Consider the following 26,232-nt stretch of genomic DNA (forward strand, 5'->3'; position numbering starts at 1 on the left):
TGTGAGCAAGAGCGTGTATGGGTGTTGGCCCCAACAAGGATTTAAAAAAAAATGGGTTTCTTATATCGTACTTCATGCCGGACTACAGCCTCTAAGTGCGGGACCGGGACTGGTAAGTAAGATTAGTAAGTGTGTGGGTCATTGTGCCTCAACATGCTATAACAGATCATCCAGAGAAGGGGCATGGCCGCAGCATGGACGTGTGTTGAGGCAGGAGGGCAGTTGAAGAAGAATCTCAAAAGTTTGTCCTCACACAATATAACTAGATAAAAGAAAATGCCAATGGCAACAAATGTCTAATCGCCATCCTCCAACAAATGAGAGGTTAGGCATTAAGAGGGTAATTCATAGAATTCGGCGCACAAGTGGCGCACGCGGCTGGCGCACAGAGTGCGTGTGCGGCAGTCTGCGCCAGCCGCGTGCGCCAAAACCCATTTCAATGCACAGCGTATTCATGGATTTCAACATCCATGACCAGCCGTGGCGCAGAGCGGCACAGCGACCATGCAGCAGCGCCAGTAACGCCCCCAATCCCGCCCCATGCGCCAAAAACATCGCACAAATCTCCTACATGGCGCAAAGGCCAGGGGACCAGCATACAGCCCCCCAAGCACGAAAACGCTTGTAAAAGTCCTTGCGCACCCCTCGGAATACACATACCCCTCTCACGCTATCGAAAACGCATGAAAAACTCCCCCCGCACCTCTCGGGATACACGTACCCCTCTCGCGCTATCAAAAATGCGTAGGAAACTCCCGCGCACCCCTCGGAATACACATACCCCACTTGTGCTATTGAAAACGTGTGGGAAACGCCCCGTGCACCCCTCGGAATACACACACCCCGCTTGCGCTATCGAAAACGCATGTAAAAGTCCACGCACACCCCTCGGAATACACATACCCCTCTTGCGCTATCGAAAACATGTGGAAAAGTCCCCACGTACCCCTCGGAATACACGTACCCCGCCTGCACTAGCGAAAACACGTGTAAAAGTCCATGCGCACCCCTTGGAATACACGTACCCTGTGCCAAATCACTCCGTATCAAGCTGGCCACACGACAACACACAGAAGACCACGCTCCTGCCCAGAAGGCCAAATTACGGCCCCCCAGAGCCCCGAGCAGCCTCCCACGAGCCTTCTGCTGCTGCCTGCCTGCCTGCTGCCACGTGCCCTGCCATTTGGTGCCTTCACATCTGCCATCTGGAGGGGTCCAGTTGCAGTGACCACCCCTGCTGGAACAGAAGACTCCCGACTGAAGTACCATCACTACACAGCCCAGCCCCAGGACCCAGTTGCCCACCCACACCTGCCTTGGGGGTTCCCATGTCCGACACAACACCTTCCGGCACCAGTGGCAACCCCCAGCCAGAGAGGCAGAGGGCTACCAGCTTCAGTGAAAAGGAAGTTGGTATCCTGGTGGAACAAGTCCTGGAGCATTATGATGCCCTCTTCACACCATCGCGCACCGACAAGGAAGGACGGAAGAGGATCTGGAAGGACATAGTGGGTGCCATCAACGCGGAGGGGGTGGCACCCCGTGACATAAAACACGTCCAGAAGCGCTGGGAGGACTACAAGTCCAGGACCCTCAAAAAGGCCCAGCGCCTCTTGGAAGCAGAGGATGCAGTGGGGCGCCGGGGCCAGTTTACCACCCAGCAGATGAGTGTCCTGGAGCGCATTCGCCCAGTGCTTCACCACCAGATCCTCAGGATGCAGGCCCGTCGAGCGGTAAGTGGCCATGCACTCACGTTTAAAAAAGGGCATGTTGCAGTGTGCTGGTAGTTAGCTACTTGGCTGCATGTGTGAAATGGATCATGTTTGGATGTGTGTGCAGGGACATGATGGTGCCACATGTGAGTCCAGTCAGGCATGACCCACATGGATGGTGCATGTGTAACAATGCATAGTGCGGAGCAGCATGCCGAACGCACACATGTATGCATGCCTGTGTCTCTAAATTTGACATGTTTGGGGTGTGGGAGATGTGTGCTGTTGTCATGGACATGCATGATGTACATGTCTGTGTTTTTGAGTCGTGTGTGCGCCCTGGATGCATGGCACATGTTGGTGACAATGTGTTGATTCACTGATACAGCCTAGTCATCCCTGTATCCACTGTGTCCGGGGGTATACCGGGCCAAATGCATGACCCTCCGGTGATGTGTGTGCATGTGACCAGCATGTCCCATGGTGCATGTGAGCCCACCATTGGATGCAACTACGGTGCCTTGGACATGGATGCCAATGTATGTTGCATGTGCCATGCCTGTTCCTGCAACCACCCACCCACCCAGGAGTGACCGGCACCTGCCAGCAGGCCCCGACTCATGTCCCCCAACCACCCACCCACCCAGCAGTGACGGCACCTGCCAGCAGGCCCCACTCATGTCCCCCAAACACCCACCCAGCAGTGATGGGCACCTGCCAGCAGGCCCTGACTCATGTCCCACGAAACAACATGTCCTAACAAAACTGACCCATGTCCCTAATGCCAACCCTATTCCTCCTTGCCCCCCAGTACAAGCACGCAACATCCACTGCACCCACTCCCAAATTACCCATGCCATGTGAGTCTCCAAAGAACCACCATGGCCATGCATAAATGTACAACATAGCCACACACTGGCAACACATGATTGAGTCAATGTTCACAGAGACATGCACAAAACCAATGAGAGTAGACCACACCAATAATGAAGATATATGAAATGTATTAAAAATCGTAATTGAAAAAACATATTATAAATTCAAACATGTAAATTAAGAGATAATGAAATCAGAAAAAAAGAAAAATCCAATGTTAAACAAAAATCCACAAGAGGAAAAAAGGGAAGTGGTCCATTTCCAATATCCAAATAAAGTACATGAAAAAATCAAAGAAAAACCATTGATCCATGGGATGTTAAAATAACCAAAGTATGTACAAGTTGGGAACTATATACACTGCAAGTCCAAAGGGTCCATGATGCCCAAACCAAAGGAAACCTACCAGAAGTCGTACAAAAAAACTATGTACATAAAGTGGAGCAAAGTCAGTGAACTCCAAAATAAAAAAATAAACAAAGGAAACCTAATACTAAAGAACTATGTACAAAGGCGGCGGGCATGTCCTACGGCTCACTCTTTGATGTTCCAGGCCAGGGCATCATCAAACTCCTTTTCAATGTCCTGGAGGCGGGCCTCTTGCCTGGCCTTGAGGTCTCGCAGGGATGCAGTCATGGCGGCCTCCAACTCCCTGCGAGTGGCCTCGAGGCACTCAGCCTGCCTCAACGCCCTGCACATGGAGTTCTCCGCCCCTGACCATAGTGAGCCGTGCCTCCTCCGCCCGCTGCCACTCCGCATCTATTTGCCAGCCCAACCGCTGCCACACGGAAGACACTACCAATCCAGGGTCCTCCTGTCCTCCAGCCGATGACTGCCCCTCTGATGTAGATGTCCCCGAGCCATGATGCCTACCACCCTGAGCCTGCTGCTGCCGTGCATGTGCCCTGCTGGTCGATGCCTGCACGTCCTCCTATTGCTGGGGTCCAGTTGTGGGGGTGGCCACCCCTGCTGGACTTCCGACTCCCGACTGTGGCAGGGATGTTTCCTCCACCAGCCTGGCCGCTGGTTCAGTGGCAGCTCCACAGGGTGCCCAGGTCATACTTGGGCAGGAAGATGACGTGGAGGACGACTGACACATAGGGGGTTCAGTTGAGGAGGGGGTCGCTAGAAGATCCAGCACACGGAGGAACCCAGCCTGGGTGACCTGTCCTAGTAGGCCACCGTGGTCAATGAGGTATTCAAAATGACGTGTACTGTCCTCATGAGAACCCTGCACGTCATCCCGAATACCACGTTGACGCAACGCCACTACAGCTAGGACAGGCTCAACCCAGTCCCAGATAGCCACGTCCGCAGGGAGAGGAAGGCCAGTTGTTGTTCGTGCATCCCCTCCCTGAAAACGGGTCTGGAAGAAGGCATCCCTGCTGGTGCGGGATGATAAAGTCACAGGATCGGGGACAGGATTACACCCAGGCACCTCCGCGGCCGCCTGTGCTGCCTCCTGTCCCTGCCCCTGGACTGCACCACTAGCACCAGTGGAATGCCCCCCTCCAGGCCCCATGCGTGGGCCTTCCACAGCCTCCTCCTCAACCAAACCCACCACCAACCTGGATGACTCCGTGCCATCTTGCTACCCCATCTGCTGCTGAGGAGTCCACCTCCGACCTCCGCCTCTTGGACTTACCGTCGGCAGCTGTGGCCGCGGATGCGGCACAAGACTCCTCACTCCCCGAAGAGATGGCAACCTGGGAGGGGAGCTGGGCCTTGCGTCTCCGGCTGGCGGTGGGATCCTTGCCGCTGTGCTCCACAGCACTGTCTCTGCCCTCTTCATCAGTTGACACTGTAGACAGGGAGAGACAGAGGACAGGCATCAGGGCACTGAGTGGCAGTGGCAGGGTCAAACTTCACAGATGGCATCACACTGCCCAACACACATATCATTTGAACCCACATACATGCGCAAATTAACAGGAATGTTGCAGCAGGCAGCAACATCCATACACATACAACAGCATGAGCATCCGAAGGTTATCCTGACATCACATGCAACACGGGGAGTGCCGAACACAAGCACACACGCCACCAGACATACATGCATCTGTGCATCTCCACCACCTGTCACAGTGAAATCATCGGCAACTATGTCACATCAACCAATCAGACTCCTACATGTCTGTGTCACATGCATCCATGGCGTATCACATTCACACACATGTCAAACACACACACGCACATGTATGCCGTGCACGTACATGAAGGTTGAACCAGCATCCATGTGTTACACCACAACCATGCCACAGTACATACACAGAAATGCAAACAGGTGGGCATCCCCACAGGCATCCGTGCATCATGCATTTGAACACATACACCATTGATGTGACTCACACATGACTGGATTCACATGCGGCAGACTCATGTCCCTGCACATACACATCCATACATGGGGCTTTCCAGACATATGTCCAAGCTGCACACCCCTGGCACACCTCAACATGCACTGCGTCCAATCAGTACCCATGGACACTACCCGCTCGACTCCAGACGGGTCTGCCTCTGAAGGACCTGGAGGTGGAGCACTGGGCGTGTACGTTCCAGTACCCTCATCTGGCTGTTGGCAAGGCAGACCCGGCACCCCTCTGCATGCGCTGCCCCCAAGAGGTGCCGGGCCTTGCTGCGGGTCCTGGACCTGAAGTCCTCCCAGCACTTCCGGACATGTGCCATGTCGCGGGCTGCCACCCCCTCCACATTGATGGCTGCCACAATGTCCTTCCAGATCGTCTTCCATCCTTCATTGTCGGCGTGTGGTCTTTTGAAGAGGGCATCATAATGCCCCAGGACTTGCTCCACCAGGATACCAACTTCTGCGGCACTGAAGCTTGTAGCCCTCTGCCTCTCTGGCTGGGGGTTGCCAGTGGTCTCCGATGGTGTTTCCCCCGAGGCAGGTGTGGGTGGGCAACTGGGTCCTGGTGCTGGGCTGTGGAGCGATGGAACTTCAGTCGGGAGTCTTCTGTTCCAGCGGGGGTGGTCACAGCAACTGGACCCCTGCAGATGGCTGACGTGCAGGCACCAAATAGCAGGGCACGTGGCCAGCAGGCAGGCAGCAGCCGATGGCTGGTGGGAGTTGGCTTGGGGCTCTGGGGGGCAGTAATTTGGCCTTCTGGGCAGGAGCGTGGTCTTCTGTGTGTTGTCGGGGGGCCAGCTTGATACGGAGTGATTTGGCATGTGAAAAAACTGCACGTCAGCATGTAATTCGAGGAAAGCCCCTTAGCACGTAAGTGTGTATGTGACGTAACACGCACAGGCGTTCCCCTCAGCACGGGTGAATAGTGATTCGGCACATGAAAAAACAGCACGTCCGCGTGTTATTGCGTGTAATTCGAGGAAAGGACCTAAGCGCATATGTGACGTGACATGCGCAGGCGTTTCCCTCACCACGGCTTAAAGGTGAGCGGGGCCAGCAGTTCGCTGTACATTCCGTTCGTGGAGACCGACGTGTGTGTTGCTACTTTGTGTTATTTTGCAAGCCATCACAGCTTCACAGCGGATCAAGGATGTATCTCTTCTTTTGGCGGGGGTATTGGCTACACGTGTTTTTCATTATCACGCTAGTCAGACGGTGAGTCGCGCAGGCTATTTTTCCCACTGCGGGTGCTCCTGTGTATTGCGTACCCGTTTTCAAGGTCATAGTAGCCTGCGTATCCCATGTGTACATGTTTTCGTGTCCCTTGGTGCCACTGAGTACTGCGGGAGGCTAATTCCACACACGTGGGCTACCGGGGGTTGCGTGCGCGGTTTTACTGAAGTTTTGGGGTGCCTGAGCATTATGTGACCCGTCACTTTATCACCGGGGTCACATACAGCCTTGCAGGTGCAGAGGTGCTGTTAACATCTATTACCCCACCCCCTTCACCCCAATTGCCCAGGACAATTGTCGTGTACACCTCCCATTGGCACTACTACATCTGTGCCAGCACTACTCCATCTGTGCCATGGTTGGGAGGCCACGTGAGACGAGGGGTGCCTCAGCTGGGTGTACTCCACATGGCGGGCGTGGTCAGGGATGTGGCCGGGGTGACCAGGGAGTAGGGGGACTGCAGAGGGGGAAGAGGCAGGGGTGCGCCACTTCGGCACAATGTTGTGCCACGTGTTGGTGCAGTCATGCAACCACCCCCTGTGGCTCTGGGAGATGCAGCTCTTGCATCTGGCACTGGCGCCCATGTGACCCGGCAGTCCGTTTCATCGACTTCCACGGGCCCAAAGGTAGTGGTAGCTGCAGGTGCAGCTGTGGACACCACCACCCAGGCTCAGGGTCTGCCAGCGCGTGCTGCGTTGGCACCTGAAGGGTCCCAGGAGGATTTCCAGGAGGTCAGTAGGCACACCGTAAGTGCATGCAGGGCTGCCCTGACCGAGGCACGTGTCCCTGGGGCAGTATTGTCATCTGCTGCCCCGAGCGGCCGGGTGTTGGCAAGTGCATGGGCAGATGCAGCCAACAGCACCCCGGCTGTCAGTCTACCATCCAGGACAGTCCCGGTCAATGACCCTGGCACAGCGGATGTTGCTGCGCAGGGTCCATTACATGGCACCCAACAGCCACTGACACAAGTCAGGGCTTCCATCCTTGTTCCACCTGCCACTTCCTCGGTTCAGTCCACCTGTACCACTGCCCATACTGATCAGGGCAACATTTGCCAGCTAGGGTCCGGACCACTGCTCAAGAGGAGGAAGGTTGCATCTGCAGCAGAGGCTGGGACCCCAGACAAGGCTTCGGCTTCCGGCATGTTGAGGAAGAAGCCTTACTGCAAGCAGGAACTGGACTTCCTTGTGGGCTACGTGTTGGAACACGACCGTGATATGCTAGTGGGTCCGAATTGTCACACTACGGCTGCCCAGCGTTTGACCCACTAGAAGCATGTTGCGGAGGTTGTCAGTGCAATCGGACATGAGGTGGGCAAAGCCCAGGAGTGCAAAAAGCGTTGGGATGACCTCTGACGCTGTGCTAAGCTAAAGCGTGCCTCTAATTATAACATGACTCTGGTGACTGGCAGTGGGCCACCACCAGAGGAGGAAGACCTCACTTTGCACGAGTCAGTTGCTGCAGAGTTCATACCGGCAGAATTGTACGAAGGAGTGGGAGAGATGCTGGACTTTGATGCCCTATCCAGTGAGTGTTGTTGCGTGTTTGTCCAGGCCATGTGTGGTTTGCTTGTGTGATGTGTTGTGCTTGACTGCCACTACATGCTATGTGTACATGGTTCTCATGTGCGAGTCATGCAATGCTTCACTGCTGTGTGCCTGCTGTGCAGATGCTGGACATGTAGAGCAGACAGGGACTGTCCTCATCACCACACCTGCACCCTGCTCACATGCTAGTCACCCGGCTGCCCCTCCGGTCCATGTTCCAGCTCACTGGCCCTTCTGCATGTAGCCTTGGGTGTCTTTCCACTCTGCACTGGGACTATGTCATTGCATGACTGATGTGCATGTGTCTTCTGCCTGCATGTGGGTACTCCACGTAGGCATGCTCCCTTGCCCCTCCATCCCCCTGCACCTCAATTTCACCATGGCACTGATGGGTGTCATGTTGGAGTACTGCAATGGCCTGTTCAACGCTCCTGTGTACATGCACACTTCCCCCTGCCAACCTGCCAGACACAGTGAGGTACATCCTTTGTCCTTGATGCAGGGTGTCTCACTCGGACTGTGCAGATGGAAGATGCTCCGCTGGGACATGATTGCCCATTCAGTGCCCATTCATGTTCCATGTGCATTCCATGCATGGCCCTATGTGTCCTTGCCCGGATGATCATTGTACTACGTGTCCATGATGACATACATTTAATGGCATTTGATCATCCATTCCATGTCCACTCTGGCTCAGTCCTGAATCACGCACATGTTTAGGGCATCACAGTCTGTGTGGGGTACAGACCTCCCCCTGTTTCAGGCCCCCTGACTATGTTCAACTGGTGTGGTGGCTTTTGCACACATGGGTTTACTACTGAGGGTTCATCATGTGTCCTGCTTACTGTCCCATTCTCATCTGGTGGGTTGTCAGTTGACTCGGATAATGCAATTGACGCTAGTCGACACTGTCTGGCAATACAAGTTCTCTAGTCACCCTTTCGCTGCCATGCAATGCCTCCCTGCATTTTCACTTAGGGGGATTGGTTTGCCTGTAGGCATGCAACCCATTGCATTCACATTGCACGTGATGCCTGAACTTGCCCTTACACTGCCTTCATGTTCATTGATTGACATCATAATGTACTTGTTCATGTAGATAGTGGTTAAGGTACACATGTTCTGCACTGCATCAACCCACTTCTGAGCCGTGTTACACCGTTCTACATGCCTACTCACTGCTGCAATGTCAAAGTGACCTGGCATGTATGGTCATATTTTAATCCCTTCTCTGTCATGAATGCCACGGGCACAGGTGCATCCTGTGACACATGTACTCAGTATTGGAACACCCTAGCGGGTGTTTAGCAAAGTTGATTGGTCAATATGCGGCCTATACCAACTGGTATGGGGTGCAGATTGAATGTAGCCTGCTAATCAGGTTGTAATGACTGTGGAACTGCCGTCACGTGTGTATGTGTACACTTTCACATACATCAAAGCAAGCAGCGCTGTAGCTGCTTGCTTTGCTGTATTGGATGATGTTCATGTTCACAATACAGGTGTATAGAGAAAGGGGTGTTTTGGAACACTTTCACATGTTCATATGCGAGCAGCTTCAATGTTGTGTAGTGCAACATTGCGGCTACTCACTTATGTGTGTGTGAAAGTGTTCATTTACACATGTGTCTTCCGCAGCTTTTTTGTTGACTGACTATTATGTAGTTGATTGACGTTAATGCTGGTGAGATTTCAGCATTGCACACGTTATGGTCAACTGGCATAATCCTTAAGGTGCTCTGTTGTGCATTATGTGAACGCCCAGGCCCACTTAGCTAATATGGTGGGGCCTGGCCGTGCAGTATTTACACACGGAATTATGGAATAGGACACATTCATAGCACAATGTGCTCAATCAGGCCCTGAGGGGTGTTCAGGAGGCTTCATGGCCTGTAGCTCGGACCGTACTGGGCGTTATGGTCCCTCATGCCTGGTTGCAGGCCCTTGCTTTGCTCGGGACATTCACTATATCTACATGGCCCATGACACCGGTACAGGCCGAGCTGCAGATGGATGAAGCTATTTTGGTGATGATGGTTTATATTACGTGTGTCATTGTGTGTTTGGATCCACTTGCAGCTGTGGTCAATTTGCATTTCTGACATGCTTATGGTATGTGCCATCTCTTTGTTGCCATTTGTCTTTTCTGCCTGTGACATGTGCCTGACCGAGTTGGTGTCTCATGGAGGTGATATACTTCATTTTGTACTTGTGTAGGCTTCGCTATTTGGACACATCCATTTCTGCTTTTGGGATGTGTTGTCAATGCCACTGGATGCATGCTGGATTCTCATTTGTGTGTGACATGTCTGATTCATGTGTTGGCTGTTGATGTGATGTCTATGTGTGTGTGGGTTATGTGCTACTGACATGTGTACTCATGTTTATTTTTTCAACTTTTCAGATGATGACGCAATGGAGGCAGAGGATGGTGATGTCAATCCAGACACAGGGTTGCTATTACACCAGCAACCCAGCACAAGTGGGGGTCGTGAGGTGGTAGGCCACAAGAACCCACTTGTGCTCCAGACCATTGTGTCTAGAGCTGGTAATGAGTCTAGCCCAGATGATCACTCTGACGACTATGTTGAGTTGGATGCGCATCATGTCCGTTCGTCGACGGTGAGTGATTCTGATGTGGACGATCCTTTGTCCGCGACACCTGCACTGAGGAGCCAAACGGTGGTGGGACCTCCACCTGTTGTGGATCGGGACGCACGGTCACGCTCCACACCAGTTGCTGATGTGCCTGGGGCATCACATCAATGGGGGAATGTAGTCCTGCAGCCGGAGGCGGTGCCAACCCAACAAGGACCGCGGCTCCTTGGGCCCCATGGGTGTCAAGCCCAGCAACGCGGTGGCTGTGCGCCACCGGGGTATACTGAGTGGGAGCAAGCCATGGTTGCCAATTCCGAACTCCAGGGGGCAGCAATTGATAATATCGCTCAGAGCATGGAACATGTGGCCCAATCCGTGCTCCCCCTTGCTAGGCAGGTGGATCTCCAGCAGCGGGCAGCACAGTCCACGGCCCGCTCGCTCAGGCTGGGCATGGCGGCCTCAGACAGGGCACGCAGGGCTGAAATGGTGTCTCTGCGTCAAGCACTTGCTGCTCACGCAGAGGCACACAGGAAGGCCCTGTGGGAAGACCATGAATCCCTCAGGGCCACTCTGGGTGTGCTCAACATGACACCGAGGCAGCGGACAGAGGAGAGGTTGGAGCAGTTTGAGAATACCATCTCGGCTGAGCTACGTGCTTGCCGGGAGGTGCTCCAGATGTCATGCCAGGCCATGCAGGAAGAACTTTGTGTTACACGTGCTACCTTGCAAGAGGAAGCACGCGTATCACGTGAGTTACTGCATGCTGACCTACGTTTCATCGCTGCACAGAACCAGGCTCACTGATCCCGCAGACTTGCTGCTGACGAGGGGCAAGCTGCGCATAGGCGTGCACAGGGTACTGTGCCACGCCCACCTTTTGAGTCAGAGGGTGAGGAGGACGATGACTTATCTCCCACATAGGTCGGGCCATGCAGGCGTTGAGCCCATGGAGGTTTTTTTTAAATATCGACATCATCGCATGTGGGTGTTGAGGTTCACCCTGTACCTCCCCCCTGCTGGGTGCCCCCCGGGTCGTATGTGGCCATTTTTGATTTTTATAGTTAGTTTAATAATTAATATAGTTTAAAGTTGCTTGTCTATTGTGCATTGATGTGACGGTGTGGTGCTTTGTGGCTTTTGAAAGCATCCACTGTCTGTTCCAGCTGGGCCCTTCAAGCTTGTCTCGTGTATGTGTTTGCAGCTTGGGTTCTTGACTCACATATACCACTCCGGATTCCCCTATCCATGGGCTCACAAGGATGGTTTGGTGTTACAACCATTTACACAAGGGCATTGGACTTTCATCATATCTGTGGCCTGTCTGCTGCTGTACTACTTGTGTTAACACCCCTAGTGGGGATTATTATTTTTTTCTCCATGGCATGTCTGCAATCAATTTTGGTGAGTACATTATTGAAATGTCCATTTATTGATGTTGATTGTGATGTATGCTCTTTTCTTGCCTGTATGTCCCTGTTGCCTCTCTGGATCCTTACAGTTATTGTTAATTGTTGTATCTCCTTTCTATGTGAGGAGTAAGAAATGATAGTCGCACACAAAGTTGCCATGTTTGTGGTTAAATACTTTTATTAAGAAAAGTGGTTTGGGAAAATGCCTCTCTAACCCTGCTGTAGGAGGAATTTCCCTACCTAAAACAAAAAACCAAAGATCTGTCTGTGTCAGGATTTCAAAATAAAAATTGTCCTTGTGTCCAAACGTTTCATCCTGACCCTCACACTACAAACCAAATTATAAGGTGTACAGGGCTATGTCTTTAACCTGGTGATTACAAAAAGATTTCATGAAGGAAAAATACAATAGCTCCAACAAAAGAATTTTCCAAGGTAAAAGAACCTGGGTTCCAGAGAAGATTGCCTTCCCTGGATTCTTCAGCACTATGCCAATGATTCTTGGTCTAACAGCTCTTTGTGTCTTTCTTGGCACACAACAATCCTTTTTGTTACAAATCTCCTTAGCCTTGTAAATGCTTCTTTCAAAACGTCCTTCTTTCAAAAGTTTCTTCTTTGATTTAACAAACACAGTCCTTTCTTGGGACTTCCTGTAGATTTGCGTTTGCCTGGTATACTCCCCTGGCAGGACTCCTTATGCAGTTGTGACTGCCTAGTTTACTGCGCTGCCAGGACTTCTCGTGTACGTGTAGCTGCCTGGTTTTCTCGTCTACCAGGTCTTCTCACATTCATAGGTAAACAGTTCCTCTTTTAATTCCACAATTGCATATATATTTTTTGTTTCTGTATATCTGATTGTTTCAATAATCGGCCCTGGTTTCCCCCAAAGCTACATTCCATATTTTTATATATGGGTGGGGCTTATATTGCCAATATCCACTCCTGGTTTGAAAACAATCTTTTAAATGTCTCTGTTTCTGTGGCTTTAAAGTTTACAAATTGTGTCTGGCGTGGTCACGGAAATAACCCCGGGTTCCGACTTTGCTTGGGTTGACTCACCGGCTCTGTGTGGTGTCTTGGGTCCTGTTTGTGCTTTTGCGTCAAGGCTTTGCCGAGCGCTTTCCACTCTGGACTGCTTCCACGCCATTCCAGTTACTCTCGCAGCTTCCCATCAGCACACCAGCCTTCCTTCAAGTCCTGGTAAGTCAAACATTGCTTTCTATAACAGCTGAATGCCCAGGAGTATTTTTTCTGTTCCTGGCGTGTCTGCGGCACATCCTGCTTGCGCAGTGTTTCTCAGCTTCCATGCTGAGGAACAGCATCTAAAAGGACTAGTGGATTTCAAAAACGACACTACCCTCGAAAGGGTAAAAAGGTTGAAAAAAGATCTTACCAACTTTTCTCATGAAAAGGTCTATCCCTATGTTGCCGAGGGTATAAATTTGGTAATACATTTCAAACTCCCAAAAACAATAGACATGTACATTTTAGAGATACTTCCTACAGTTCAAGTGAAGAGAGTATAGGAGACAATGGACCTGTAGTCCAATCCAATCCGGGCAGAGGTAGAGGAAGGGGTCAGAGAGGGGCTAATAGACAAAGACAAAGGATGCCTTTTTTAGGGCAGGGTCCAAACCGAGGGGACTGGGACAACCAGGTCAGGACACGAAGTCGGACAAGGAATCAGTGGTGATTAACTTGTCCAACTATACCCTCTCCCCTGAAGAAGAAAGTACCCCCAATAAGGGTCTCAGCTTTGTCATTACTAAATCATATGATCCTTTCGAATTTAGAACTGAGTTTTTTGCATTCATGCGCAAGGTACGCCTAAATGAATATTTCAGTGAGCATGAGGGATATAACAATAATAATTGTAGTCGGCTGCGTAATGCGTTTACTTTCTGTGCGCCTAGCTCCTCTTACACCGCTGAATCGACTGTGTTTGAAAGACAGGTTTTGGCGGAAGTTCGTAAGTTAGAGTCATGTGAGAAGTCCCATAATTCTAATTTTAGCAAGCTTCAAAGAGCATCTGCTTTCAATCTTGCCAAAGATAAGAATCTTATCATTAGACAAGCAGACAAAGGGGGAGCGATTGTTTTAATGAATCATAGTGATTACATTAAAGAATGTGAGAGACTTCTTTCAGATGGTGTGAGCTATTTGAAACTTACTAGTGACCCCTCAGCCAGACTTATGAAGATCATAAAAGAAAAAGTGGCTTTAGCATTTGACTCTGAGATGATTAGTAAACAAGAATATGAGTTTCTGACCAGAGAACAAGGTAGGGCTCCTGTTTTTACATTTTGCCCAAGGTACATAAGAGACTTGTGGACCCTCCAGGACGTCCTATAGTCTCTGGGGTCAATTCCATTCTGGAACCCTTGTCTAAGTTCGCAGATTTTTATTTGCGACCGTTTGTTATGAAAATGAAAAGCTATTTGAGGGATACCACCGATGCCATCAACAAAATAGAGAATATAGAATTTGTCCCAGGCCATTCCTTATTGATAGGGTTGGATATACAATCCCTTTATACGATGATACCACAAAGAGCCACATTAGAGGTGGTGGAGGAAATTTTGCTTAGTAGAGAGGACAGCCACCCTGTGAGCAGTGCTTTTATTCTATGGTGCACAGAGTTTGCCCTGACTCAAAATTTCTTCCAATTTCAAGGGACTTTTTTCCAACAAACGGAGGGTACTGCCATGGGGGCGGCCATGGCCCCTAATTTAGCTAATCTCTATGTTGAGTACTTTGAAAAAACGGTGATATACCCAGCCACTAATCCTTATATCCATCATTTGAGGAAGTGGCTGAGGTATATAGATGACATACTGATCGTATGGGATGGTACGAGGGAAGAAGCTGACTGCTTTGTGATTTGGCTTAACCAACAAAATCATTTCTTGAAATTCACTGGGTCCATATTTGATCTTGAGACTCATTTCTTGGATATCACCATCTTCCATCATAATGGGCTATTACAAGTGAAGCCCTATACCAACCTACCTTTTGGACAGTTTTTAAGGTTGAAAAGAAACAGCAGTAGAAAAGAGGATTTCAGCCAGAGTGTGGATGTACTTACCCAGAAACTGTTAGCCAAAGGTTAACCGCCTAGAGTTATTAGGACTGCTTCTAAAAGAGCATACAACAATAACCGGGAGGCTTTGTTAGAGAAAAATGTGAAGACGAAGAGAAAGATTGGTACTGTTTTTGTAAACACTTTTTCCAATTTATCTTACAAAATTAAATCTATTGTTATGAAAACATGGAAGAAAGTTTATCGAGGCAAAGAGTTGTTGCCACCCCTGGTGGCTTTCAAAAAAATCCAAAACTTAAGGAATGTATTGATCAGGAATGATGTGACAGAAATGAGTGTACTCCTTGTGGGACAAACAAGATTGTGGGGTTTACTGGAAGTGAGAGGACCCCTTCCATGTGTCAAATGTAGTATGTGTGCCCAAACAAAAGAAATCAGATCCATACAAATTTTGCCTAATGTCAAATGGGTGTTTAGTGAAATGACTAATTGTAATACATCTAATGTTGTGTATTTAATTACGTGCCCATGTGGCCTACATTATGTGGGTAAGACTAATAGGCAGTGCAAAGTTTGAATGGTGGAACATCAGATCTGTATTAGAAATCAAGTAATTACAGCTCCCTCAGTCAAACATTTTCTTGACATGAAACATGGCTGTAATGACTTCACGTGGCTTATATTGAAAAAAGTGCATGGACACAGTAAAGCTGAGACGGACCAAAGACTATTGAACTTGGAGCAGAAAATAATTTTCAAATTGCAAAGCAATGTCTTAGGGCTCAATGAAAGCATTGATTGGCATTTGGTCAGCCAAATATAATGAGTAATATGTGATCATGCTATATATATATATATATATTTTGCCTTCAATTAATTGAGTATGTGAATTCAGATATGAAAGGTTCTAAACTGTGAAATTTTGTAACTCTGTTTATGTTTGACGCTGTTGCAACTTTATTATATCCACACTTGTAACTATAGCAAAGAACAAATTGTTGTTTTATTCTGACTCAGTGCAATTATTGAATGTATGTTTTTCTGGCAACCGCAACATATTGTAAGCTGTTTTATATTCGCAACATATTGTTTGCATTGTATGTCAACTTTTTCTCCATTTTTGCCATTTTGGGGTTTACTAATCTCCTCAACACCGATCGTATCTGATGCGGGGGGTTCATGTTAAAATGGCCGCTGTGTTTGCGTGAGCGAGCGCTCTATTGACGAGTTTTGTCCTTTTTCTGTGTTTACTATGATGGCGGGAGCGTTTGTAATTCGGACAACGCTGCCGTGGTTGTTAATACTTGCTGGTGAGACAGCTGTTGTTTTTCCACAGACTTTTGGAGCCTTGGTTTTTGTAGCGAGTTGCACGCACATTGAAGGCTAAGGTGAGCATGCCAGGCTGAGAAATACATGTGCACATGATGTGTTCATCATTTCACGGAGGTAGTGATTATAATGCATGTCACTTTTTGTTCTGCATCCGGGGTTAGTTCTATCAATATTGCACCCATTTAGACACGGAATACAATTGTTCAGCATTGTGGTCTTTTCAGTGTATGACATGAAAGTGGTACTTAGTTATCCACCAGGGTGTACCCCAGTCCTGCTAATACATGGGAATTGGTGTATTTTTTATCTATGAAGACACCTGAGTTTGCTGATGATCCCTTTCTCCTTGCAGATTGGTACTGTGTAATACCATATCATTTTGTGGATTGAGTCCGGTTGGCACCATAAGGGAAGCTTCTCCTGTGTCCCACGGAGTGGGCATTCCCACCTTTGTGGAGGTAATTATGACTATATACGGCATGACTTTGCTATAGCTTGCGTTTTCAGTGACTTTTGGCTGAAACAGAGTATATGGTTCTCTGTATGTTGGTTTGTTCTTTTAGGTGTTGCGATATCTGGGCGGACTGTGACGCCTTTTGAAGTTTTTGGTTTCTCATTGGCGAGAGATTAGCACACTGGTCATTTACAGACATGCATGGAAGGTTCACCATTTTAAGGTAAATCCAAGTGGTTTAATCTTTTTAGACCTTTGCGAGGTTGGCATCAGTTGTTGAGCTGACTTCCCATTTACATTTTGTAATACTCCCCTCCTTTTGGAACTTATAAGTTTCCTCTGTCTTTTCCCTTGCAGGCTTTGTTTGCCTGAAACTACCCATTCAACACGGTGTTGAGGAGAATAGTGGATGTTTTAAAGTTTCCCCTGAAGAATGTTCGCCCGAAAGGGGCTTTGAAGAACAGAAACATGTTGGGATTGTATGTTTTTTAATTGACACATTTAGGTGCTCTTTGTATTTTGTTATGTGATTTCGTTTGTGTCTTGGGTACGTGTATAATTTGAAGTCTAGTTTTTTAGATTCTGTAGGTTTTAGTGTTAGCATTTACACTGTGTTAGGTGAGGGTAGTGTTTTATGTTTTAATTTAAATATTTTGAATAAACAAGAATGTTTTTGGAAAACTGGAATGTTGCATGCAGGCTATGTTGTCAAGACTTGTAGTGCCGGAAAATCTATCAGAGGTTCTTATCCAAGGGGGAGGCGTGTGAGTAGAGAAAGTCTATCACCTTATCCTTTATTGTATGATATAGAGCCCTTTGGCTCTGCCACATTGGTCTGTGCACCCAGGGACAACGCGCCTTGCAGAGAGGTACTTCTTCTTCCACACAGGAGCAGCCTCTAAGAGGACACACCCTCACACTGTAGCAAAGTTCTTCAGACTTCTTCACAAAAACTTCAATGGGCTTCACCCCTATTGGACAAAGAAAAAGTCATCCTCTAGTTTCCCCCTTGGTGAGGGAGACTGCAGCACCTTCTGGGCGGCTCTGGCACTCTGCTAATGCCCCGGGGTTCCCCTTCTTCTTGGAGCAGGTAGACTGGCCTCCTTGACACCTCTAGTGCCTTCCAGCTTCCCACAGGTAGATTCGATGTAAGGGTTCCCTCTTGCTTCTTTTGGCACTGCAGTATAAAGCCCTCATCTCTCCAGCACATGATTCCTACAGCCAAGTCCTCCAATGAGGACCTCTTTCACACAGTCTTTCCTCCTTTTTATATCGGCTCTGGCCAATAGGAATTGGGAAAGGACTAGACTACTGACAGTGGGAAGTGAACCTCATTACTCCTTGTCTCTTCCTTGTCCCAGTGTTGTGGGTGGGGATTGTGGGAATAGTAGTCCTTTCCTGAGAATACCCTATACCTGTTTGCAATTCATCCTGAAAGGGGAAAGAGGGATACCACGTCTCACCCGATGAAGTCAGGGTATCTCTTTGGAGGATGTCTCCCTGCATGTGATCTTCTCTCATACAGATGCTCCCAGTGTCAGGATCAGGTAGCGGCTGCCGTCTCCTGGCCACACGGGAGGAGGTCACCGCTGGGAAAACAGTGATGAGTCCATCGGATTCATCACATCTATAAAAACAGGTGTATCTTAACATTGTTGCTGGTCCAGCTGTATAGGCATTATCAAAGGATTCATGTTTGTTTCTCCCCATCTGGCTATCTGCTGTTCTTGGCTTTCCTGTGAAAATGGGGAAACAAACCTAGCCTGCCCCTTATTTTTCTCTTGGAGTAAGCCTCAGGCAGAAGTAGCGGTAGTCGTAATAGTAGTAGCAAAAGTAGTAATAGCTGTATTGGTATACACAAATGTTCACCAAAACATCTCGTACAACATGCTGTAAATAGCAATAAATACATTTTGATGCCTTTCAAATAAAAACAATACATACACAATAGTTAACATATTTTAGCAATAAACCTTAAGAGCTAGATTCCTGATGTAATTTGGTTTAGTGCTTAAAATTATTTTGAAAAATAAATAATTAATTTGGCTGTTGCTGTTGTTTTTATATTTTGTCAAGTATTCCCTGCAATATTTGGGCGGATTTCCAGTTTCCTTGATGGCTCAGCCTATCCGTGGAAGTCAAATGTGATATGCCAAAGTATATGCATTCAAAGAGCAACCAGACGTCTGCCCTGTCCCCAGCCACACTCTCTCCCCAGATGTGTAAGATGTAGGAGGCATTAAATGAGCCTGTGATGTTAAGAAGTAATGATGAAGATGCAGTTAGTATTACAGATGACCTGCCCATTGATTTTGTATTTACTCCACATGGAGAGAAATTGGTCAATGATTATTTTTCTGAGATGATTGTACTAATCTGTAATGAGTCCAGGGACCAACCGTTAAGCGATTATGATCATGTTGACAGAAAATCCCTGAATTGAACCTTGGAACATTTCTTCTCCCAACAATGTAATAATTTCAGAATATGGTAAATGCGCTAAAGCCGAGTTTTTATGCCAATGGTTTGATGGCAGCAAAAATTGTTAAGATCAACTCAGACCAACTATCTGCAGAATGATATGGCATATTACCTCAGGCTAATGAAAGCTATCAAGACTTTTCTGAACGAAACTAATATGGCTACTATAGCCAGAGCCATTGTTCTGTCAAGGCTTGACTACGGAAATGGCCTCTTGATTGGGGCTACTGCTAAGGACTTGGGTAGATGCCAAGTCATTCAAAATGACGCTGTTAGGCTAGTCAAAAACCTGAAGGGAAGGGATCATGTAACGAGTGAAAGATTGTCCCTCCATTGGCTCAGAGTCGAGGAGCGAATAAAGTTTAAATCTCTTTCACTGGTGCACAAGTGCCTTTATGGCAAAGCCCCATGTTACCTAAAGAACAGCTTAGTGCCCTATGCTCATCATAGACGGCTACGATCGGAGTTAAAATTTTAAACTGAAATCTGGTCTGGGGAGGACCTTTGTGGTTCTGGCCCCACAACTGTGGAACAACCTTCCAGAAGCACTGAGAACAGAAAAAAATTATCTGGCGTTTAGGAAACGTCTTAAGACCCATCTTTTTAGATAAGGAACTCAGTCTTCCGTCATTTAGTGCCTTTCTATATGTGTTGTCTTGTCCAAGCGCCCTGATGCCTGTGGGCTACCAGCACTTTATAAGCTCAAATACATACATACATACATACATTATCTGGAAATGCCTTTTCACTGATCTCTCGGACAAAGAATTATCGTCCTGTCTCTAACCTACCCTTGTTATGGAAAAGGTTTGAAAAGTCAACTGCATGTCAGTTAAATGATTACATCTACAAAGCCAATCTCCTTCAACCATTTCAATCAGGTTTTACAAATAATCACAGTACTGAATCATCATCTATCCAGGCATGAGATGATATTCTTTGTATTACTGATGGAGGAGGTACCACCTGCCTTTATCAGTTCTCTCAGCAGCATTTGATAGCATGTACCATTCTGTCATTTTTTGCTTTAGTTTATTTTTTTAACTTTGTTATTGATTATAATTATTTTTTTTACCCTGTTAGGGAAGACATTATGGTATGCTTGATTTAGATTTTGAGCATTTCGTACGCGCACTAAACAGACTTAACTGCATTCGGGCCCCTATTTTAACTATCCAGCAGAAGTAAAGTGCATAGATATTGCATCTAGCTTGCGGCTTACTTCATTTATTTAAATAAAAAGGTTTTTAGCCTCTTTCTAAACACTTCCAAGGATTGACATGCCCGGATCTCTTCTGGTAACTGATTCCACAATTTGGGGCCAAATACCCCGAATCTCCTGTCACCTTTGGAGACCCTTTTAGTTTGCGGAACACACTTCAGCCTTTTCTTTCACTGACACATCTGTACATCAGGCAGGCCACCTTGAATTTAATTCGATCTTCCACTTTCAACCAGTGTAAAGATCTGCATAAGGCAGACACATGGTCCCTTTTTTCTAGGTGACCTACCAGCCTGACCGTCACATTCTGGGCCTTCTGCAATCTACTGATCTGGCTTGCTGGAATCCCTGCCAGCAGACTGTTTCAGTAGTCCAGGTGTGAGTTGGTCATTGCCCCTATCACTGCTTCCTGATCTTCCTTATGGATATATGGCAACACACCCCACAAAGTTTGAAGTGAATAGTGTACTGCCTTCTTCTTGGCACCCACTTGGGCTTCACTGTCCAAATTGTCCTGCCAGAAGAATCCAACATTTTTTTATTTCCTTGAAAATTGTAGTTCTTCATCTAAAATACAGGGGGGTGCATTTGTTCTTGCTCCCACCATATTTCCCTCTGGCCCAAAGAGAATGAGTTTGGTCTTTGTCGCGTTCAACTGCAGCTGATTTTCCGCCATCACGGTCTAATTTCCTCCATGCATTGATTCACCTTCTCAAATGCCTCTTCAATATTCTCTACCTCAACAAAGACCTGAGTATCATCTGCATAGGAATGAAACCTCAGCCCATGCTTCCTCATTATGTTGAGCACCGGGCGGATGAATAGGTTAAACATCAATGGAGAAAGTGAAGAGCTTTGTGGGACTCCACACTTTAACCATAACATATCGGAGAGGAAACCCCTCATGGTAACCTGTTGGGTCCTCTCTTCCAAGAAAGACCTAAACCCTTCCACCACTGGCTTTGATGCTTTCACAAATTTCCCTAAGCGTATCGAAGGCCGCAGATAGGTCCAGCATTAATAATGCTGTAGATTTCCCCCTATCCACGGCCTCCAGCAGGTCATCATGAACGGCGAATAGAGCAGTCTCTGTCGAATGTTTGGGTCTAAATCCAGATCAGCTAGCTTGTAAAGAGATGCTTCACAAGTATTTCTTTTCTATGAATTAGTTCTGTTTTACAGGTTATTGTGAATACACGCAGTGGTTGATCTTGGCAATGCAAGTCTTTGTATACTGACGGAACAACCTTTTAACGTTATCGTTATGGTTTTTCCAGTGTTGCGGTTTATTCATTTCCGCCTATAACATTTTTGCTTTCTTTAAGATTAGCGTTTTTTTATTCCCCTTCAGAATGCTTGTGTAGTATCACAATAGGGATCTAGATTAGTCTGTTTTATGTTGTTGCAACAATTCTTTCTACAGTTTTCACTTTTGGTGCTGTTTTAAAATGGACTGAATTCCATAGCAAGCTGCTTTGACTGTTACTATTGGGTCACACTGCATGTAAGCGTTAAACATTAAGGCGGTGATAATGGTGTTTGTTTTTACTATTGATGAGGTTCGGATTGGCTTTAAATGGTTGTTATACATTGTTTAGACAGCCTTAATGAGGAGCGTGGTATTGAGAGTGTGCTTTTTGATATTTGTCTTTGTCATGCTTTACAGATTTAGAGTTCGACACAAGCCTAGGCGCTTCGGCGGATGTTTTTACAATTATTTGTTTTTTTCTCTTCTGGAGTACATAGGATTTGGGTAAGCATTTGCAGATTTATTTAGGGAACTTTAGTGTTAAGGAAGCTTTGAGCTGAGCCAGTTTTTTTGTTGGTCCAGCGGTAAATAGGCAGCTATTGCACACACAATGACGTCATCTCTTTACAAGTCTTAGGAGTACACTATCCAAACGTTTCTGTCTCAATGCCATTATTTGCATATTTATGTACCTTTTGTATATGTAAATGAACACATTTATTATGTATGTAATTACATGGGGATTCCTTTATACTTTCACTGTTACTTTTCTTTGCTTTTGGTAATACTTATGTTTCGTTGTTATTTTGTGTTATTTGTGGTGCTTATTTGTATGCATATAATTTTATTTTGTGTACTGATTGTTTTATTTTACACATTGCGGATATATGCTCTTGAAAAAGGACCTGCAGTTCAAAAGGAGTCCTGCTGAACTACTTTTGTTTATTTATTGTATGCTGCTCCAAATTTGCCACATTTGTGGATCATGTAACATTGAAAAGTGTATTGGGAATGTAACACTCATAACATTAAAGACTTTTTTATTATGGAATTCAGGGGGTTTGGATTGTCTACCACAATTGGGTGTGCAGACCCTTAGTGGGGTGTTTCCCCACTGACTTTTACATTAATGATTTCTGGCAGTCACAGGTTCATGGTTGTCTAGGATTTTGCCCCCAGGGATTTTGAAGTTATTTTGAACATTAAATGATCTGTACTTTGATGTGCACCACCAATTTCAGTTTACCTTTCTGTTCTTGTCAGATTGCCTGGGGTTGCGGAGGAGGGGGGGTTTTAATTAGTTCCAGCATTTCTTGTCAAATAGACATCAAATTGTCAAGATGGGGACCAATGATTTTTCCTCTCTCCCTGTGCGATGTGGAGTACCTCAAGGGTTGATTCTCTCTCCTGTTCTTTTCAACTTGTACATGGAACTGCAGGGAGATCTAGTGCTTAGACACAGCATCTCCACCCATCATTATGCAGATGATACCCAATTATATCTCCAAGTCTCAACTGAAAAATATATTTTTGTTAGATATTGAAGCATGGGAAAATCAGTATGCTTAAAGTTTAATAATTCAAAAACTGAATTCATTTGGTTTGGTGCAGAAAATAATGTGAACGCTGTTTCCTCTTGATTTGCACTCTTATTCCCAGGTAACAATCAATTGGCGTCAAATTCAGCTGGCAAATCACTAGGATTCCTTTTGGATCCAAATCTTTCTTTAAAAGTTTATATTAACAAGAATGTCCAATTAATCTATTATCAATTGTTATTGCTTTGTAAAATCAAGCAGTTCCTCCCGCTTAGTTGTTTCCATTCCCTTGTTCAGTCTTTGATCTGTTTTATCACACCTGAATGGGGAGAATGTGTTATGGATTGGCGTTCACAATTCCATCTTAATACCCCTGAAAATAGATTTCCACAGTGCTGCTAAATTGATTGTATGTGTTGGGAAATGTAATCCAGTTACAACAACGTTGAAGTCCCTACATTGCCTTCCATTGCACTCTCGGATTCTTTTTAAATTGGGTTGTTTAACTTGTAAGGAATTCTGTTAAGGCCACACTTCATATTTATCAGAGAACCTTTGCATTTTAGCTAGACACGAACATTCTAGAAATAGAGGTAAACTGGTGCTACGCAGCCCAAAATTAAGGAAAGTCTGAACCAAAAAACAGCAATTTTCCATTGCTGCTCTGACTATTTGGAATTCTTTACCGGCTCACATTTGCACAGCTGAACCTCGACTTCGTTTAGGAAACTATTGAAAACTCATCTTTTTTCTATGAATTGAATTTGTTAGCATGGAGCCTAATCATGCATGCCTTTATTCTTATCTGAATCATTTATTTTATGTTTTTATTGAATTGCATTTCCTCTAACATTGTAAAGCGCTCTGTAGATCATTTTCATGACAAGGTTCACGCAAAATAAACAAATACAATAAATTATAAAAAATACATAAATAAATAAGTAAAATGTATTTGGCTGCGAGGCACAGTAGCAGCCGTGGTTGCACTGTATGGCATCTATAGTTTTAAACATGCATGTATTCCAAAGAATGCCCTTTTTGAGCAGTAGTCCTGCTGAGTATGTGTGGCATTTCGGGTTTTTTCTCCATGCCTACTTATCAGTTTGTGTGCGACCCAGGGGTATGCGATTCTGTAAACTGACTGGACTATGGCTACACATTAATCAACTTGGTATTTTAAAGGTGCCTGTGCCACGAGCGTGAAAGCTGTGCCCCTTGTGAGCTTCTCCAGTAGTGACAAGGTTTCGCCACTCAGTTCATTTAGTTTGTGTTCCTGCTCCAGTCCATGGCAAAGAGGTTGATTCTGACTCTGGAGATACTGATGGGCCTTTGCCTCTTGGCCTCCTGATTGTGTTCTATTTCTGAGCCATTTCCTCCATTGTTTATTACCCACCCATGTCAAACAATGCTGTTGTCATTGTGATGTTCTCATTCTCATTTCAACCTTTATTTGACTGTAAATGTAATCAGCTGCAAAGAACATCACAATTTATCACAATGTATGCAATTGCTGGCTTCCATGAGAAGATCCTAAAACGATAATTTTAAGCAAATTTTTTAAGATCACTAAGCACCTGTGTCAAAACCAATTGATCGAGCTTCTAAAATACGTCTTCTTAGCCATGCCCAGTGTAACAAAATAAACCACATCCATATTAAAAGAACACTTACAAAATTGCATGCCCTCAGTCAAAGTGCAGATTTTATAAAATAAAAATAGAGGTTTAAGATATGAAACTCTTAAACATTTCAGCCCATCACAAATAAACATAAAATGCACAACGTCCTCGCTCTCTGCACCACACATTAACCAATTTACACCAGACAAGTTTTTCCACAGTCCAGTAAAAGCCTGCAACTTCAAACAGCCAATTCTAAACTCAGTATAAAGCGCACATGCATAAGTAGGGCTGATCAAATCAAGGTACTTCTCATAGCCACATGATTGCTCATAGATCAAATAGTCAATGCCACGTGATGAACAATTCCAAGATCTTTTCAACTTTCTGTTCCCATGTTCTACATAAGCCATGTTTACCCTAGATTTTGTACCTTTGGAGATGGTGCTTGGAGTAACCCAATACCAGGATAAGTCAGTGCTGCTAATCAGCTCTTCACATGGACAAGACAGGCAATGCTGCACCCCACTTTCAAGCTCATTATATAAATCTAAAATACTGGTCTTATAGCACCCATCTCGTTAATTAGACACATATCACATTCCATGCGAATGGCTGAAGTCAGGGCACTTTGCGGTAATAATAAGATGCCTTTAAAAAAAATATTTTCAATTGTAGTCAAAGATTGGCTCTTATTAAAGCCCCAGATTTCAGCACCATACACAGCTTCCGACTTTGCTTGAGATTTGTAAGCCTTAAGGGCTCGCAAAAGTGCGCCCCGACCATGGTTGTGTCCGAATGATTTCATGGTTCCGCTATTTTTTCCGAGCACTGGATTGGCCTTGAGTATATGATGGGCCCACCCAGCATTGCCAGAAAATCGGATGCCAAGGTAATCATACCATCGCACCTGTTCTAAGTGGGAACCTCCAACAAGCAGGAGGGAATTTTTGTGGAGTTAGTGGGGCTAAAGACCATCATTTTAGTTTTCTCAACGTTTAGTTCAGGCCCCAAGTCATCGCACTTCCTAGTGAATAATGAGTTTAGGCCTGATGGAGTATCAGACAAAAGAACAGCGTTGTCCACAAAGAACAATGCTTGAATCTTGTCATTCCCTTAGTTCCTCAATTATGGTGTTATTGTAAATGGAAAATAATAACGGGGCCAAAAGGCATCCTTGCCAGACGCCTCTGTCTACAGCAAAGGGTGCAGTTACATCTCCTGCGAGGTTCCATTGTACCACAGCTAAGTTGTTAGAATATAATAGCTGGATCGACGTTAACTGTGGCTCTGGGAAATTCTTGGACAATAACATATATCATACAAACTCTGCGGCACACTGTCAAACACGTTTTTAAGTCAACAAAAATTGTGTATAATTGGGTCTTAGTTATAACTACATGTTTCTGGACAATCAGATGTAATCAAAACCCCTGGTGGACAATGCTCAGGCCAGACCTAAAGCCTGCCTGTAGATGACTAAGGAGACCTTCCCTGTCATCACAGTCTTGTAGACGGCTTTTGCACAGTTTTCGCAAACATTTTCTCTGAGCTGTC

This window comes from Ambystoma mexicanum, chromosome 4q, assembly GCF_040938575.1.
Source record: "Ambystoma mexicanum isolate Mex_15411 chromosome 4q, UKY_AmexF1_1, whole genome shotgun sequence".
Lineage (NCBI taxonomy): Eukaryota > Metazoa > Chordata > Amphibia > Caudata > Ambystomatidae > Ambystoma > Ambystoma mexicanum.